Source organism: Neolamprologus multifasciatus, chromosome 15 (assembly GCF_963576455.1).
Source record: "Neolamprologus multifasciatus chromosome 15, fNeoMul1.2, whole genome shotgun sequence".
NCBI lineage: Eukaryota > Metazoa > Chordata > Actinopteri > Cichliformes > Cichlidae > Neolamprologus > Neolamprologus multifasciatus.
Window position 1 is genome coordinate 39,001,044 of NC_140453.1, and position 19,948 is coordinate 39,020,991.

Sequence of the window (19,948 nt, forward strand, 5' to 3'; positions counted from 1 at the left end):
CCTCAACTGGCTCCTTTTGATGTGGAGGAGCAGCGGCTCTACTCTGAACCACCTCGCGCATGGCTGAAATCCTCACCCTATCTCTAAGGGAGAGGCTAGCCACCTCTTTCCACCGCTTGTATCCGCGATCTCATTCTTTTTGTCACTACCCACAGCTCGTGACCATAGCTAAGGGTAGGGACGTAGATCGACCGGTAAATCAAGAGCCAAGAGCTTCCATTTTACACTTAGCTCTCTCTTTAGTACAATACACACACACACACACACACATATATATATATATCCTCCAGAGGCACAGTATATGTCCATACAGTGGTCAAACCATACTTTTGCGAGCATGTCTGCGGTCACAGCAGCCACTGCTGTTGTTATTCTACCTACCAGCAACCACCCTTATATTTTGCTTCCATGCGCCAGATTTTCCTATAATTTTTAGAAGTGGTCATGAATAATAGTTATCCAGGCTTCAGAACCTAACTCAATAAATGAACCAGCGTCTGGTCAACACATAACAGAAAATCTAGCAAGTTGAATCTATGAAAAATGCAAACAGTAATGCAATTTGACACTGAAATTGTATTTTTTGAACCAACAAAGTGATTCCCTGATAGCTATTAAGAGGGGAAAATTGTACATATGTTCAGTCTAAAGCCATCTGTAAATGACAAGGAGCAGAATTTCCTACTAGGGAAGCCAGGAGAAGTATTCCGTTATAATACAGACTTTAAATATATCAAATATGGACTTTCAAGCTCTTTAGATCTGTACAACTTTTTTTTTCTTTTCTGTACAACCTTTATTTTGCCCTATATTATACATGCTAGATTTAATAAACATGCAAAAACATGGAATGCACCTATATAAAATAACTGCATAAAATTTACCAAATTGAGAGGTGGCTGCGCAGTACTGTATGTGTGTTTTACTTTAGGCACTTTAAGTTGGTTTTGTTGCAAAAGCTTCTGTTCAATAGAAAATAATTTCAGTAGCTTAAGCAGTGGCACTCTTTACATAATAACAGGGCACAGGAGCCTGAAAAATCGTAGCCAATCCCAGGACGGCGATGCCCAAAAAGTCAGATCCTCCTCCTATCTTGCTGGATTCCCATGAAGAGTGAAGGTTTATTAGTCTGTGGACGTAAATAGGCATGTAGAAAACTATAAATGTTATGTTTTCTACATAGCATTTATTTCCTCATTTCCTGTGCTCCCCACCCTGTGCTACCCCATTAAAAAAATCCCTCCTCCTCTGAGGCAGTTTGAAGCACAGAACAAAAGTGGAAATCAAGTTGTAACTTGAAAAATGCAGTGAGAGCTACAAACACTAGTAAAGTTGCATTAGACTATATTATTATAAGCAACATTTTCTTATTCCAGCATCATTCATGCTTAGAATGCAGTCAAGCCTCGTTCAGTGGCAGATGGCAGTGAGGGATGATGTCCTACATTTAGCAGCATCGTCTCATTTGCACCTGGACGAGTGAATGAATAGATTTCCAGAATGCACCTGCTGGAAAGGCTGTCAGAAATGGGGCCACCACACAGGCCTGTGATTAAAGCCAGCAGTTCCTGCACCCTTCGCACTAACCTGTTGTTGACTAGTTGAATGTCACAAATACAGTGCCGCCATGCTGCTGTGTAAGGGGGGATTGTGGTTTCTGTTCTGCTAATTGGATCGAGGTCATTCATTCCAGCTGGACACATCTGCTGCTTTGTTTTGTTTTGTGTCTTTTGTGTGTGTATGTGTATAAGACCCATTTTTCGCAGACTACCGTGAATGACGAGGGCTGAACATACGCAGTTCATGTTCATGTTTTATTGAATCGCAACAATGAATAATTGAGCCTCTGTGTGTCTCCGCAGGGCCTCTGTTTTGGCGAAGCACAACGCAATGTGGAGGAAATAAAGATCCTGATACGCTGAAAACCAGAGGTATGAGTCTTCACACTCCACTGGACATTTGTAAGCTGACACAAACACACTTGTGGATGAACTCGGCCGTGTTTACTCTCTTGCTCACACACACACACACCTCATAGCAGATGGCCCACAAAACCTGCTCATTCTGGAGGATTTTCCTTCAATGGATGTGGGTCATAAGGATACTAGAGCAAGCGCACACACATGAATTAAAGCACATGCGTACACATGAAGCGGAGATAGTTGCCACAAGCTAACCTGCTGTTCCAAGTAGGTGCTCATACCTGTGGTGCGTTAGCTTCGGGCGTGCAGCATAATAGTGGTGCGCCACTGATGTTGTTACAAGTCTGACCTGCAGGTCAACAGATGCCACCAGCTAAAAGCTAAAGTGTTGGATTCCTTCTTGACCTCCATTTCTGCTGCTGCCATCTTTAATCCGCAGTACAGCACTAAGGTCAACCTGAAAAATTCCTGCGGGAGTAAAGGTAAGGTCAGCCGGTGCCCACTGCAACCTCTCCTCAGCTCTGACACATCAGTCCTGTGTGTGTGTCTGTTCTCTTAGTCCCATGCTGCATATATCCGGGGATAAAACTGCAGCGGAAAAAAACATGTTCCCATTATTTCCTAATCCGAGTGTGGCTGCTAGGTTAGACTGGAACATGACAGCACTTATATTAGATTGGTTTTCGACAGCCAGCAGCAGCACTGTGTTCTTTGTCTCCTTCTTGTAGTCCACAGTGCACAAGCACGTGATACGTTTTGTTTTTTTGTTTTTTAAGTGAGCACGATGTTGCATAAAAAATGCACTTTGTTCTTTTGTGTGGGTTTTGTGAAGGAGGGATCTGATAAATAACAATGTAGGAATGGTAGAAAGTGCTGATAAGAGAGCCCCCATCATGTATGACAGAGAGCATAACTGACATTAGACTCTGCCTTTGATCATTGTTTGATGTTGTACTGTGGTCGCCTGAGACTAGCAACTACTGTAACTGAGCTGAGATGCATGGCGCAATAAAAGTTGTACTCTAGTATCGTTACCATTGTCGTTATTTGTTCATACACTTGGACCGAACTGGCCGCACTGGACTGATACAGAATTCAACTTGTTTCATTTATTTAATGCTTTTAAATAAACAGTAAAACTTTGTAAACAGTAAACCTGATATTGGTTCTTGAAATCTAGAAGAAACATTGCAAAGACCATTGTACTGCGTAGAAACATACGTCTATGTCTACCTTGATGTTCAGGAGTCCAGGATCTGCAGAGACAAAAGAAGGAGTTAACTTTTAAAGCATGTACTTCATCGGGATTCCTACTGTGATCACAAAAGTTTAAGTCAAGTTGAATGTCACATGTTTATGTCTTGAAGTTGAATAGCTCTCTGTAGTTCTGAAGGTCCGGAGGTTAAAAAACCCTTTTTATTAGTATTTATAAGAACTTTGTAGTGGTTAGCACCACCAGAGAGGAGCATGAAAATAGGATAAAAACATAAAGACGGAAGGACTGGCGTATAACAAAGGATTTCTGTAGCATTCAGATGGATGTGCCTTACATGATTATTCAGGTTGCTGCATTTCCCATTAATGGTTCTTATGAATGCTTTATCCTTTAACTTTTCACTGTCCACTTAAGATAGACTTGGAAATTTTTCATATATGAATATATGAAGCGCCTTGAGGCGACTTTTGTTGTGAATTGGCACTATATAAATAAAATTGAATTGAATTGAATTGAATTGAAATATATGTTTATATATTTAGCTGTTTTAACTTAATTGAGGATCTCCATACAGGATTTTTTTCACTGTTGACCTTAACATGTCCTATTCATATACTCATACAAATTTGTTTGTGACTGGCTTTGTAGAAATTCAGTATGTAAAAACAGTGGATGACCCTGTAGATCATTATGAAGACAACGGAAAGTCATTTTATCTTAATGAAAACTTACCTGCAGCCTCGCAAAGCTAAATGAACCACAAAGCAAGTCGAAAATTAAGGCTAAATTAATGCAAACTTTAACTTTACATGACGAAATCACAGACTGAAATACTAGAATTACTCTTGAACTTCAGCATTTCCCCAGCTAGCCAGCTGCACTGCTTGATCTTCACTTTGCCAGTCGCCGTGTCTTGGTTTAATTTAAATGACATCGTTGGTGGATGTTTGACCCTGCAGAAGTTTTATTCATATATGCACAGAGAACTTTTTTACGTATTCTTCTTTTTCTTGTAGCTTTACTTGCTAATATAAAATGTCTCAATATTTCACTGTGTCCCCTACTTACAAGCCAAGTGTTTCACACCCAGTTTTTAACGGGTGGAAAAAGAAGTCGAGGACGGGAGATATCATTGTCTTTTCGCAAACTCACAGTTACATTAAGCTCTGGTGTCAAATCAGAACTACAGAAATACTTTATTATATAACTTTATTATATTAAAAGCTGTTTCAAATGTGTAAAGATGAGAAATGAGAACAGTAGGCTGATATGGTGAATGAATTTAGTTGATGTTTCTAGCTTTTGTGTAAAAGCTTGTACCAAATAGATGATGCTAGTTATGGGATGAGTGGAAAATCAGATTGCACTGGTATTTTTTCATCCTCTGTGGAGGTTGAGATAATGTGTCAAAGGCCTATCTGTGCTAAATGCTAAAAATTATATTCCAGGGCAGTTTCTGTGAAGTCACAGGATGTTCTTGACCTACTATTAGTACCGAAAAGATGTCAATGCCTGGACTCGTCCAGAACATTTGACTTTGTGATTTCTTCCTCGTTGGAGTTTCCAATCCAGAGTCAGCCTTTCACAAAGGAGACACATTGTAATAAAAAGGCAAAAACAAAAAAACAAAACAAAACAGAAGAACAGCAGAAGAGTAGCTATAAATGGAGAGCAGGGTTTTAGGGGTAAATTTCATCAATGGTTGAGTGGAAAAACGCTTAACAAGGGCATTCTTCCAGGAAACTGGAGTCAGCTGAGCAAGTGTATTCATTATGCAAGGTTCAGTCATATTTACTCTGATAGCTCCTTTATTATGTGTGCCCCAGTTTCCTGTGACGCTTCGGCATGTTTCGATGGAGAGTACAGCCTGGGCTTGTCGGAGAGCGGAGTCACAGTTTGGCATGTTTCTCAGTCTCTGTTTTTTTCATTTTCTGTTTAGAACCTCTACTATAGATGTGAGGCGGTGGTTGAAATGTGAGAAAGAGCGATGCAGCGAGCGTCAGAAGAAGCTGTGCAGAGCTGCAACTGTAGCACATCAAGAGCATCCTCGTAGTGGGAGCATGGAGCTCGCGACTGTGTCTGTGCTTCAGCGTTCTTGCTGAGTGGGTGTGATTGTAGGCTGGTGAGAAACAGCAAATGAGTCACCAATTCCAATCGTGTTTTCAAGCTTCTGCTCTGTCTCTCAGAGAGTTTCTGCACTGTACAGAGAAGCGAGCTACAACAGCATATTATCGTCACGTCGTCCCCGTCCCAGACATTGATATGCATTTCAGCAATCACTTGCAGCCATGGAACAAATGTACACTTGTGCCTTGAGCCTTTAAATCTCAAGAGCTAACTGTTAAACCGCTCCTCCTCCCAGCTTGTTACCTCCACGATAATGGCCATGCCAGTGTGGGCTGGGCAGCTATTCACTGAAATGTCAGTGTTGCCCTCAGTCTGTGGTTCCATTGTGGTTTCCAGTTTTTCTGATGGTAAGGAGATGTAGTTGGGGGTGGAAGTAGTGCCGCTAATGAACAGCATTAAGCTCCACTCTATTATATTGACACATCTGGTGGCATTTTTCATCCGCTTGCTTTCCGTCTTCAGCCTAATTAAGTGATCTGGGCTGCAAAGTAAAGCATACCCACTGTAGAACACACAGGAAGCACGCTACAGTAGCTCTCTGAGATTGTTAACCAGCCTTGAAGTGACTTTGTGAAACCTCAGTATAATACGTCAGTAGCAGATTCAGCCTCAGACTTCTTTTGCCCACTCAATGGCTGTCAATTATCCATTATACAGAAAGAACTTTCCTCAGGTGCTGTGTCTGAAGAGATGTCAGTGAATTAGCAGCAGCAGCAGTAGTGTTCGACCACACTGAGGCGTCAGCTCAGTGCGCCGGACCCTTCATCAGTCAGTACCAGTCAGGTAGTGAGATCTGCCTTAGCTTCTGCTTTGTAGAAACCGTGCTGGCAGAATTCTGCTCATGTGTTTATCAGTTAATGTAATTATCATCAGGGGAATGTGGCTGCCTTTTCAAACTTGTTATGGACTCTCCAGATATGTAGAACACTTTTTTGGTTTTAGAATAGGACTGTTTGCTGGTTTTCCAGTTTTGATCAAACTAAATGAGCAATCTGAGGAAGACCTTAGGGCTTTAATGGAAATGTAACTCTTATTTCTCACATTACATCAGCAGCTTGTATCAGTATCATTCTTGACTGACCAGATTTAGCCACATACTTAGATTCTGTTGGTGGAATATGTATGTAGGACCGTGTGGCACAAGTTTAAACAGCTGCAAGCCAATTGAGCAAAGTTCACCAAAAAACCACAATTTAATGCTTGTTACAGGCAAAATACGGCATAGCCAAATCATGGATTCCGTCACTAGACCACATTTGAAAACCTGGCTACTATGTTATCCAAATTTCTAGCATTGGGGAAATGTACTTTTATGATTTAGATTAAATACTCTTTCTTTAAAAAGATGTGGGGAATTTTTTTGTTGTTTTTAAAATGTAAACATACGACTGACGATGAACAAATATAACTGTACTCATTTGATTTAAATGGGAGATGTAATTTTGTTACTTTTTAAAGAAAGCCTAAGGAACCTACATATACAAGACTGTTCAATAAAAGGGTAAGAAGTGAAGATGTGGATGTCAAACTCAGCTAAACACAGCTCATTACTGCAGCCACATTATCTGATGCCTTTGGACTAAACTCCAGCCTGTAGCCCTGATGTCACAAACTTTAAACCTGTTGTCTCACTGCGTTGGACCTGTTTTTAATACACGTGTGTGTGTGTGTGTGTGTGTGTGTGTGTGTGTGTGTGTGTGTGTGTGTGTGTGTGTGTGTGTGTTTTTAAATTTAATGTAACAATAAAGGGATAAAATAATACATCTATCTGATTGAGGAATCACTCAGAGAGAGTTTATTACAGAGAAATGTCTCTTTCCAAAATAAAAGCTATACTATAAGCTTCTTCTGGGCTATACTATCAGCAGCATGTTAAACATATCAGGTCCCCATAAGGAGAATCATGTGCTAACGGCTGTCTAAATGACTCGGCTAAAGTTTGTAGCATGCGTGCTTGTTGTTTTTGTCTGCTTCCACTTATCTTTGCACTAGGATGATGTCGGTGTAAATGTGCAGTCATATTCGTTGTGTTCCCACTAGTGCTGTCAGCGTTAATCTGAAATGACGTTAACGCCACAACATGGCAAATCTCTGTTAACGAGCTACCGCGGATCGCCCCGTGCGTCGGGCTGGACGACGTCAACACGTTAACGAGCAAACTGCGCTAACGCACTAGTTCCCACCCATGTAATTGAGCATTGCGTGGCACATCCAACATACTGTTTTACTTTTGTCCATGACGCGCTTACCTTCAGGGTCATACGTCACATGAAGACCAAAATAGTTCCAAACGCCAGATCTGAATGAGGGTGGGGGAAGTTCAATTTGCCACGTTGCAACGAGCTTAGCTTCTGTCTCGCTAGCTTGGGCCTCTATGGATAGTTTCCAATTCAGAACTGCTGTACATGAATGTATTTTTTTTTCTTATTTTACAACTCATCCACCTGGAGTTAGGTGTGTTCCCTGTGGATTGGCAGTCATCTCGAAACTGTCAACCTTAGGCTTTCAGGTGTCGGCTAATTTCAGGCACTGAATTGAACTTCTCCAGCCCAGTAAATCAATTCCAGATGTATTAAAAAGATAATGTGACTCTCCCTATATGTGTTGTTGTTTATTGATATACCTGGTTGGACTGGCCAAGTAAAGTCTGTGTGTTTCTTACTTACTGCATTTCTTACTTATGAAAATAATTTGTTCTGTTGTTCAAGACTCTTTCCTACGTTTCCCAGAGATCACATGGTGCTTTTACTACGTGTCGGGGAAGGATGATGTGTTTTATTCTGGTCTGTGGAAAAACTGGTGCATTTTATTGCTACTGCAGCATTGCCCGGTACGGTTACAGAACTATGTAACAGGAATATCAAGAGTTATAAATATATATATATATATAGAGAGAGAGAGAGAGAGATGTACACCCAAACAGTGAAACAGACCAAAAATACAGGTTTGCTTTCCAGTAACTGCCTGCACAGAATTTTATGCATTCTGGTCCATTCTTCATCTGCCTACCCTGAAATGTTTCTTCTTTTTTGTTCTTTTTTCAAACAAAGCAGGAGGAGGTGGAAAATCAAACAACCATAGAAGAGGTGGAATGATTGACCACCTGCTCTGAGTGGTTTTTATCTCGACCTCCTCAGAAAGTTCTTTTGATGCTTCACCCCCTCATTCACTTGAGTGGAACTCAGTGTCGGTTGGAAACACATTTCAGTGATATCACTTAACCCCTCATCTATCCATAGCCAAGCTTGTGATCGAGGTTAGGCATGTGGGCGGGGGCCACAAGCAGAAGGCTGAAATTTGTAGTGCGTCTCCTTAAACTGATGAGTCGTGTTTGTTTGACTGGAAAAGTTTAAAGCTTGTATGCATGTTGGCAGCAGTGTGTTGCTGCGCCTACTGTGCAGATGGTATAGCAGCATAACCTCATCCTGCTTTACTGACTGGCCAATTTGCTAAAGAGCCCACCAAAAGCACATCTGCTGCAGCATGCTAATGACTTGCCCTGGATCTGTTAAATAATTTATGTCTCGCACCTATTTCCCGCATCTCCTTGTGAAATTAGACGGGTATTTTTTGTGATGACGTAGTCAGCACGCCCTTTTTTCTTTCTTGTTAATCTCAACTGCATGTAGTGGCGGATAAGCACAGAAATAAGAGAACTGGGAGAGCTCCTTGTCTGTAGGCATGCAGATTAAGTGACTAGGCCACCATATGGCCAGAAGATGAACACTGATTTTTTTTTTTAAGGGCTAGTTTAAAAATAAGCAGGGTGGGGCAATCACACATCCTAAACAACAGCAGCTGTAGCTCTTTGCTGACAAGCTTTAGACTTATTGCCCAGCCCACTGAGAGCAGTGACAGGTATATTGTCGCTGAAACTGTGGGACGCTCTGGATTTAACAGGGCTTCCTTCCCTCACACTTCGAAGGGCTTATTATGGACCTGTCTTCACGGAGGCCAACAATAGAGTCTTTCAGTCGTCCATGGCAGGGCTGGAAACCTTACACTGGCGGGGCTGGAAACATTTCTGGTTTGCAAAATAGCCTAATCTTAACCCACCCAGGCAAGACGAGCATTGATCCAACAAAGGAAACTTCTGTGGCAGAAACCTCTCAGTCTCCAGGGGTGTGGAGATCACTTTGCAGAGGTTCAGTTATCGACATGTAGCACATGAAATGGGACATCATTCCTTACAGCTTCCCGAGGTCCTCCTTAGCTTTCTCATTATTGGTTATTTAACAGTTTAGTGGCTTTGGGTCGTCGAGTGGTTAGTGGTTGTCAAACACTAAGAAAAGACCAATTTAATATGATGCTATCCAGTGTGGCCTGTCAGTAATCAGCCACAGTTTCCATCAGTGCGGTGATGTAGATTTAATTATAATGGGGGCGGGGATAAAGATGGCTGTTGGTCTCCAGCCATATGCTGGATGGCCCCCTGGGACTCAGCCCACAGCTTAATAATAAGCAGCCCTGCAGGAATTAGTGCTACTTTAACCACAGTGTTTTGACTGATGGGAGAGGTCAGCTGCTCAATGATTAAGTGCAGAAAGGTGTAATAACATAAAGATAGTGAGAAGTGAAAAAAAAAATGCTCAGTGCATTGTGGAAAACCCTGACTATGCTATGTCTTTTGCACTAAGGGGGAGAGAAAACAACTGAAGTTTTCTACTGCATGTGTTTCCAGAATGAATGCATACTGTATATTTAGTGCACTAAGCTGACTCGCCACTCCAAAAGACTCCCATCTATCAGTTGCTGCTACATCAGCATCTCTTTAGACATTATCAGTGGATTGATCTTAATAGAACTCACCCACTGTGCTGTGTGGTAGCCTCAGTGCAGACATGGAGCAAGCAACAGGGGGCAAATTAGTTGTGGCCTGCCTCTGGCCTCTTTACTTACCGTGGTGACCTAAAGTCTGCCTCAAAATATGGAAGCTGTGGTTTGGCAGAACTAATGCTTCCACCACACAGGGTACATTGATTCTGAGGTGAAATGCAGATGGCAGAGAGATGAAACCCATTTTTAAACTGGCACAGTGATCCATAATGTTATAAAGTATCTGTGCTTCATTTACATACCCATTTATAGATGTATTGATTGAGGCTGGCTATGCCCAATGTTGTTCCAACTGAGCTAAGGTTAGGCATCTCCAGAGAGCCAGGTCCACTACACTTGCTGTGTTTGTTTCCATACGGCTTATCAAAGATTGAACAATGATTGAAGATTGAGTGATGTCAGTCGGTCACTCGGCATCACTGCCCTATCGCTTGATGTAGCCTCAAACCGCAAAGAACAGGTCGTCGTTGCGACACTCCAGTGCACTCTAATTCTGCTAGGTGTTAAATATTAGTATGTATATTGTCCGTGCTTTGATCTCCGGCTTCTCTACTCTATATGTCCAAGAATCCTTGAGTAAGACATTGAACCCTGTATTCATCAACGTATGCATTTGTGTGAGTGTTGGGTTTTCAGTGCTCTTACGGCATTGCCCTCAAACAATTCAAACATGATACGGCAGTGTTGCCTAAAGAAATAAATGCTGACATGCAGTTTTGTGATTAATACATATGTTTCCACTTGTGCAACCAAGCAATGCTGACAACCTGATCAAGAAGCATTTCAAAGAGCCCGGTTTTCATCCCCAACTAGTCAGATGTATTGTAAGGGCATTAAGTGGCACAATATTAGGTTGGTGGTTTTAATCAGCCTTCTTAGCTCAGGAGGTAGTGCAGGTGTTTGCTGGTTTTCTTCCAGCTTCCAAGCTGATAGATTGGTGGTTCGATCCCTAGCTGCTCTGGTCTGTATACCAAATATCCCTGGGTGCACACTAACCTCAAGGTGCTGCCCCCTGTGCCTGGTTTTGCCAGAGGTTTCTTCCTGTTCTTCCCACTCTTCCCAAAGTGCTTGATCACAGGGAGGTCATCTGATTGTTGGGGTTTTCTCTCTGTTATTATAGAGCAGGGGTGTCAAACTCAAATACACAGTGGGCCAAAATTCAAAACTGGAACAAAGTCGCGGGCTAACATTAATATTTATTGAAATATATTTATTCCTCCAGATATAAGAATGAATCTTTTCTTATGGACTCAAACACATTTTGCTGAAAAACTGAATATGGAACAAGCAAAGCTTAATACTAAACAATATATATATTAGCTGTATAATACCAGTAGGCCAGCTCTAATAGTAATTTGGTATGGCTTCGCGGGCCAAATGTAATTAGGCTGCGGGCCAAATTTGGCCTGCGGGCCAGAGTTTGACACCTATGTTATAGAGTTTTTACCTTTTACAAAGAAGCGCCTTGTGCTGACTGCTGTTGTGTTTTGACACTATATAAACTGAACTGAACTAACTGGCCTGTTATCATAGGCAAAATGTCTTCTGTTTGCAGAGAGGAATACATTCAATTGAGCATTTAACATATAGGAGAATAAAGTTTTAATAAAAATGTACTTTTAAAGTTACCCTTTAAGAAATTGTAATTGTAATATTGTAAGATAAAGACCCTACAATAATACGATGAAAACAAAGAAAACCCCACCAATCATATGACCCCCTATGAGCAAGAACTTTGACAACAGTGAGAAGGAAAAACCCTTTTTAACAGGAAGAAACCTCTAGCAAAACCAGGCTCAGAAAGGGCCACGATCAGTTGGGGGTGAGTGGATGGAGACAGGACAAAGACATTCTGTGGAAGAGAGCCGGAAATTAATAATAACAAATAATTAAATGCAGAGAGGTGTATAAAGACCTAGTGACCCTAATGTCCCCAATTTGTCATTAGGGTCTATACACATAGGTGTGTTGTTTTTGTTGAGTGATCAAAGTGGCTTAAAGGCAAATTGTTTAATCGGAAACTGTCAGCATGTGCTGTAGGCACCCTTGCAGTTTGGTGTGTAACCCTGTTTGTGTGTACATGTTTGAGCGTGTAGCCACGTACATAAAGCGAGCAAAGACAAAGAATGATCAGCCTCAAAGATTATCCCCAGCCGGAACACAATCCTCTTTGGAGGCGCTGTGCATTGGGGGGCGTATCAGAGTCTGGGTGCTGTCTAGACGCTGCTGCTGCTCAGCTGTGTGTGGAGGAACATGCTGTACTAAGCCAGACAGCTGCACACACTGGCGCAAAAAGTCACAGCTGGATCACAGCATCTCATGTCAGGAGTCGCCCAGCCACAGTGACAAACAAACTCACTCTGATAGAAACGCTTGCGTGCAGTTTTCTATACACTCTCTCCCAAAAAATATCCCCTTGTGGGTCGGCTTCATTCACAGGCTCCTAAAGCATCGCGGTTGCTGTGTCATTTGCAGTCCCAGACTCTTCCGACCCAACTCTGGCGGCAGAGCAAGGACACACAGTACTGAGTGTGCTCTGGAATGTGGTAACCTAGCAACGGGGCCGGAGAGACAGATCAGGTTGGCGATGGGCGACCGTGGCTCGTCTGCTTAAAGGAAAACCCTGCCTCTAAATAGGAAGTCACGCTCAGCTGTCATTCATACGTCTGGAATTTTTTATTGGTTTCTCTTTGCTGTCAAGTCTGTTACCACAGATTGAAAAGCAATCCATGCATGTCTGTTCTGTATTTAGTTTAGCTTATGATGCCACCAAATGGACATAATCGTTTGGGTCTAATGTTTTCGGCTTCTGGCACTTGAGGCTCTCACAAGTGTCGTCTGCGCCAAATGTAGTCCAGGCATCAAGTTCTTTGTGGGCTAGATGTGGCACAAATACCACCACATATCTGCTCGTCCGTGTAAGGTGGACTTGTGGCTGCACTGAGACAGCCACACTCACCCTGAAAGCAGCATCAGTCTAGGCAAAATGCCACAACGAAGACTGCAAATATACAACCAAATATATCTTGCTGTAGCTGAAAAAAAATCTGACAAAGAGAGAGCAAAATCAGGCCTGAACGCCAGCTTGCTTGCTGTTTATGATGTAAGCCTCAGCCATTAAGTGAGCTAAAGTATCTGATACGTATAAATAATACAAAGAAGTTATATACAGCAATTAAATTAGGCTAAATCATTTGCATTTCAATGAGAATGTGTTTTACTCAGTGCACTCTTACGGTTGTATGTACGTATTTTTTATATGATCTGTTACTTTTTCTTTGTGCTGTAAGTGGAAAAATACCCAAGTGTCGAAACACTGTGGTGTTATAGTGGATGGTTAATGCTACACGAACGGAAAGCAACATAACCCTCAATAATAATAACTGGGGGACAAAACAACTTAGATAAATGTAGTTTTCTGTGGTGAAGAATTTGCAGTTTAAAGATGAAAATCTGAGCTTCATTTTAACTGATTGATGTCAGAGAGAACTATTGCGTCAAACTCATGTGTCCTCTGTGTACAATATGATGCATGCATGTTGCTGTTTTGTACTAAAACATGCATATGATATGAAGAAGGAATACCATACAAGCTTTGGATGGAAACGTCAGTCAGCTGCCTGAAACACCTTACGAGCTACAAGAGCCACAGTCAAACCCCTGTTCAACTAAGGTAAAATGCAGAGATTCAGAGCAGGGCACGTAGGCCTCTGTGGCCTATTTTTAGAATGACGGGTAAGACATTTCCTCAGCAAAACTGCCTTCCTCCAAATGGAAGAACTGAATAGTTATTTTCAGTATATTTTTTCATGCCTAAGCCATTATTACGTAGCTCTCCTACAACCTTATTGTCAGTGACATGAATGGAAACTTGCTTACATGCTTTGAGGTATATTTGGGGCTTTAACCACATCCTGCTAGCAGTCATAATGTGATGATGCTCAGCTAGCTGTCAATGTGTTATAGCGCTCTGCCAGGAGGATTCAGCAGACTGTTGCACCTTCTTCACATTTTTACATTTACAGGAAGGTGCATCACCCACTAGTTACAGTAAACATGGTTGTTTTTGTGAGTTTTGACCTTTTGTTAAATTTTCTTCTATCAAAATATTTCCTCTTGGTATTAACGTGAATATCAGCTGTTGAAATACAATGGTTTCTGTTTCTCAAAGTATTGCGTAGACACAAAACTATTGACATCTCGCATAGATTTTAAAAAACATGTAGCTGGTGACAACAGAGCATGCTATGGTGTGATATAGTGAACCGCTATAAATGGGCCTTAGTGATTATAACAAGAATCAAACCATTATGGCCTGTTATCAGTTTCACCATCAGCCAAATTTGAATAGTTGTTGTGTTGTTATGGTCTAAGTATTCATGAGCTAATTTGAGCAGACTGTTTCTTTTAAGGGACTTGTTTGGGATTCTCCAGAGGACTAGAACTGCTGTCTGATTTGTGATATATGTGGTAGCGTAGCAAGATATGGGTTTTGAATGTAAAGGAAGGTTTGAATCTGGCTTATCTCCTAAATGTACACCTCTGATGGTATGCATTACTTGAATAGTCATCTTCTAGGCAGCAGAAAGTCTGAGTGCAAGCCTCCCAACGGAGAAATGCATTGTTAATTTCCAGCAGAGGGCGCTGTATGGAGCAGCTCTTTAGTTTTAGAGCAGGTTTTAGAACAGAATTTTTACCTATTGCTCCAAATGTGTTACAACACAGCATCTAGCTTATTAGGCGAGATCAAATAAAGAGCAAGGAAACTGTTAAACTTACCTTCAGACGTCTGTGTTTTTATACCGCCCAATGGTCAGATGTTCAAGAGTTTGTTTTTAATTGTAGCTCAAGAAAAGTTCTTTGTTTCAGTTTATCTAATTTGTGTTTTTACTGGTGACATCTTTGTGCCATAAACCAGGAAACCTTCAGAAGTCTGTAGATCCTTTTGACCTGAATCATTCTTTACTCATGCTGTAATATGCCCAGGATGCTTGAGGATTTCCATGATGCACTGAGCATATCTGTTTATAGACTACTCTGCATTTAATCATTAGTGATTATTAATATCTGGATCGCTCTCACATCTTTTGTCATGTCTTCCTCTCCTCACTGCCCTCACTAGACGGCTCTGCTCTCAGAGCCAGGTTCTGCCGGAGGTTTCTTTTTGTCAAAAGGGAGTTCTTCCTTCCCACTGTCACCAAGTGCTTGCTCAAAGGAGGCTGTCTCATTGTGGGGGTTTTCTTTGTATTATTGTAGGGTTTGTAAGGTAAAATTGTAGGTTTACCTTACAATATGAAGCACCTCGAGGCAACTGTTGTTGTGATTTGCACTAAATAAATACATTTGAATTGAACTAAACTGCATTAAATTAAATTGAATACAGCATTCCTCGGTGTGCTCAGATGTGTTGGTTGCCCATGAAGGACGAGCAGCCAGGTTTTATCACAGTGAATGTGTTCCATATCAGGCAAAAGCCCTTATATTGCTTCCCTGTAGTCTAAGTAAAAGCCCCTACCTCATCATCGTCTGTACAGCTGGTTTTCTATTAATAGCATTTGAATAGAGAGCATGACCCTGACACTGCTGGCATTTGTCGTGCTGTCTTGGATGCTGAGGACTTGGGGAAGTTGCAGCATTACGCTCTAACAATGTTTTATTTCCTCCTGTTTCCTGTTGAGAATGCAGTCAGCGCAGCAGCAGCAGCTTCAGGCTGTGCTCGCTAATGCGAGGATGTCTTGACAGCAGGGCTTTCCTGTGCAGGGCACTAGAAGTGTTGATCTGCAGAATTTCTTTCTCTGGTGCAGAGCATAGAGAACACTTTGATCACACAGAACACATTCATCTGTACATGACAGACAGTCACGGCCTGTAGACAGTTTTTTTCAAATCCTCTCTTTGGGATGTCATTGTAATAGGGTCAGGTTAGGTGGAGTGTTTCTTTCTACTTCCTATGTGTCCAATTTATCATCATTACTGCAAAAATAACCTCTTAACCTCCAGCAGGTCATCAGAAAGCCACTTACAGGAGAGATTTAGGGATGTTAGAAGTTTAGCAGTCATGTAGATATGGTGACAGAACATTTATTTAAAATATGAACATTGTATTTTATTTACAGGACACAGACTCAAATGTTAGGATGGTTGCAGAATATCCTACTAATGTTTTAATTACATTATGTTAGCATAATTATGTTATGCTAGCTTGCAGCCTGGTGTACAAAATGTGACCTGACAATGGCAGTGCTAGATGTATCAAACAAAAAGGTAGCATGCAGTTTAGGATGATGTAAGAAGGATGATATTTTGGATGTTTTTACTGTCAACTGAAGTCTTTGGACAGATCTGGAGATTAGGTGATTTGCTAAATTAGAAGCATTTCCTTCCTTATTCCAAAAAACCCCATAATGCCTTTTGAGAATCAGTTGTCATCCCTGGGTCCCCCTTAAATACAAAGTATTTCCATACGCTGCCATTCCTATCAATGAGTCAGAGCAGCACTATCGTAGCAGCTGCATGAGTAGCCATCTTCCACGTGTAGTTGTTACTATGCCATCTGTAGTCTTTTGTGCTTGTGGGCTTCCCTCTTCTTCTTCTCCTTCTTCTTCTTCAGTATGCAAAGCAAGAGTAGAACACTTGTATATGCTGTACACTAGCAATGGTATCTACAGTACCAAAGAAAAAGTGCCTTTGCTTTTTACATTTTTTTAAAGTATCAGTTTTTGTGATGTAGGAGCAAAGTTAGGCTGCATTGTGACTTAGATTAGTAGAAGCTATCAACTTTTTTCTTTTCTTTATTTGTATTTTACAGGACGGGTTACGATTGGACTCACATACTTTGAATCTATTTTCTCCTTTCCTTCTCTATATTTTTATTGTTAGACTCTACTTTGCATAATTCACAGTTAAAATGTGTAGTTATTTCATACTGGGGATTGATGTAGCCCCTCTCTTCATCACTGGCCTCAAACTACTTAGACCACTTATGATACACAACCACTGCCAAAAATAAAAAGTTTGCACTCATGGGAAGATTTGCTCATGGGTCTATTTTAATAATGAACCTCAAGTGTGTGTTCTAAGGACATCGCTGACATGCTGACCAACTACCCCGACCTGCAATTACTGTTACTGAAAAACGATCCTTTAGCCAAGATGGACATTTTAATGCCCCATGAGAGAGTTGGTGTTAGTACTCAATGTTGTGTTCCACGTTCCACCTCATGTAAACATGTGATACGAATGACAATAAAGCTCCTTGAATCCTTGAATATACATATATATTAGGGGTGCAACAATACACAAAATTCACGGTTCGGTTCGGTTCGATACTTTGGTGTCACGGTTCGATATTTTTTCGATACAAAAAAATGTTCATCCCGTTTTAATTTGTCATTTATTAAAATTATAAATATATATTTTAACTCAAAAGTACAGTTTTTAAATTTAATGTTGCTGAAACAACAAAAAATAAATAAATCTATCTGATAGAGAAATCACTCATCTTTGGAAAAGAGAGTTTATTACAGAGAAATGGCTCTTTCCAAAATAAAAGCTCTACTATACGCTTCTTCTGGGGTATACTCTCAGCAGCATATTAAACATATCAGGTCCCCATAAGGAGAATCATGTGCTAACGGCTGTCTAAATGACTCGGCTAAAGTTTGTAGCATGCGTGCTTGTTGTTTTTGTCTGCTTCCACTTGTCTTTGCACTAGGATGATGTCAGCGTAAATGTGCAGTCATATTCGCTGTGTTCCCACTAGTGCTGTCAGCGTTAATCTGAAATGACGTTAACGCCACAACATGGCAAATCTCCGTTAACGAGCTACCGCGGATCGCCCCGTGCGTGGGGCTGGACGGCCAACACGTTAACGAGCTAACTGCGCTAATGCACTAGTTCCCACCAATGTAATTGAGCATTGCGTGGCACATCCGACATACTGTTTTACTTTTGTCCATGACGCGCTTACCTTCAGGGTCATGCTTCACATGAAAACCAAAATAGTTCCAAACGCCAGATCTGAATGAGGGTGGGGGAGGTTCAATTTGCCATGTTGCAACAGAGAGCTTAACTTCTGTCTTGCTAGCTTGCGCTGCGCTCAGTGGATCTGCGCTCGACAGTGCAGCCTAGGTGGAGTAGTCGAGCGCAGATCCACTGAGCGTTCAACACAGACAGCACCGTCAGAAGAAAAGTTGATAAAATAAATTAAAAATTTTGTATTGTTCGATACATATGCGTACCAAACCGAAAGCACTGTATCGAACGGTTCAATATCGATACGAGTATTGTTGCACCCCTAATATATATATATATATATATATATATATATATATATATATATATGTATGTATTTTCACATGGCTCAGTCCTATCACATGATCACAAAAATATGTCTGAGGTGACAAAATCACAGTGACATTTGTGAAGTAAATGAGGAACTATGGCTTATTAAGGAGTCAGGATTTTTGGATGTTTTTCATTTTCACAGTTGTTTTCTTTACCAGATGAACTCCTATGGGAGGAAAGTAAAGTTGAAACACATATTTACATGTTAGGTTTTCTGCCTTGCTCAGTTGAAGCAAAGCACTTGAATAAAACCAAAAGCTAATTGACAGTTTCCTCCAAGCAGCCGATGAATATTTCAATGAGGAGAGCAGACGTAGCATCTCGTGTTGGTGTTGATTCATTCAGGGCTCAGGGGAAGAGTGGGGGGGGGGGGGGGGGGGGGGGGCTGCCAGGTCAAGTCCTGGACACAGCTGCATTATTAACAGAAGGTCAGCTTTCAGCACATCAAGCAGCTCCCTGTGTTTCTGAGCCTGCGGCTGGGATGTTTGTAACCTTGTAGGCCATTTAATGAAGGTTCATGAACTTTCTCTCATAGCCTCCACATTTTCTTTCTTGTTCAATAAAGCAGAGACACACCACAAGGAGCACATAACACAGAGCATCTGGAACAGGTTTTATTACTGAACCATAAAAACACATATAAGATGCAGTGTCGTGAGTGAGCACCTAGGACGATTGAGATGAATAAATTATAGGGTTGTAATTAAATAAGGGATTTTACACATTCATATTCTCTAAAATACATAAATTACACACCTATATACCTGGTTAATAGGAACAAAAACCCAAGATTTTTCTTGCGATCCACAGATCAGTGGATGAATCACTTGCTGTTAAAGTTGCTGTTCAGGGTTTGTAGGTTCAGCTCCTACCTGAAGACAGCATGTCTGGACTAAAATAATCGTTTTCTAAGAAAGTCTAAGAGTTCTGTCTCCACCCTGGAGGATCACAAGGTGTCGACTGTCATCTTCTCCCAGCTCTTCATCACTGTCGGTGCTTCTGACGCTGAGCCGCCCTGACACAATGGTGTCACGGCGTGCCCCACCCAGCCTGGGTTATGCTGACAGGAGTAGGGAGGACAGAGACATGTACCTTTGTCCACAATGTGGAGAGTGGTGGGAGAGATGCAGTTGAGGCCTGTGTTGTTGTGATCTACGCTCACCCACCAGAAAGGGATGCAGACAAACATGTTGCGTCTTAGCTCTCTCCCAGCACAGGCAGGAGGAAGCCTTATTCTTGCTTTGACAGCTCACAGCTCATAATCCCAACCAGAGCGGAGATACTGCACCCTAAAATGAACCACGAAGCAGTGCATTTTATCCTCTGTGGCGGTATCCTCTTCAGGCTGAGGAGCTCACAAAATAGAGTCAGATTTTTAATGAAGGGGGGTTGGGGCATCCTCTGGAAGACCTCCTGCAGAGACAAAGTGCCGCTGAGCACACGATTATGAAGCCCTTTGCTTTCCAGACTCTGCTCCACCCAACCTCTTTAAAATAAACTG

At 41.5% G+C, this 19,948-nt stretch overlaps 1 protein-coding gene across 7 annotated transcripts in view; it reads left to right on the forward strand.

The window, feature by feature from the left end:
- The window catches only part of fynb (FYN proto-oncogene, Src family tyrosine kinase b), an 84,725-nt gene that overhangs the window by 15,081 nt on the left and 49,696 nt on the right, over positions 1-19,948 (forward strand). For 4 of the 7 annotated variants that reach the window (XM_085134212.1, XM_085134211.1, XM_085134205.1 and 1 more), the window contains exon 2: positions 1,863-1,931. The gene's annotated coding sequence lies outside the window, so the exon portion shown is untranslated. Of the gene's footprint in view, positions 1-1,862; positions 6,049-19,948 lie in introns of all 7 variants that reach the window. The other 3 variants (XM_085134208.1, XM_085134207.1, XM_085134210.1) reach the window with 3 other exon arrangements.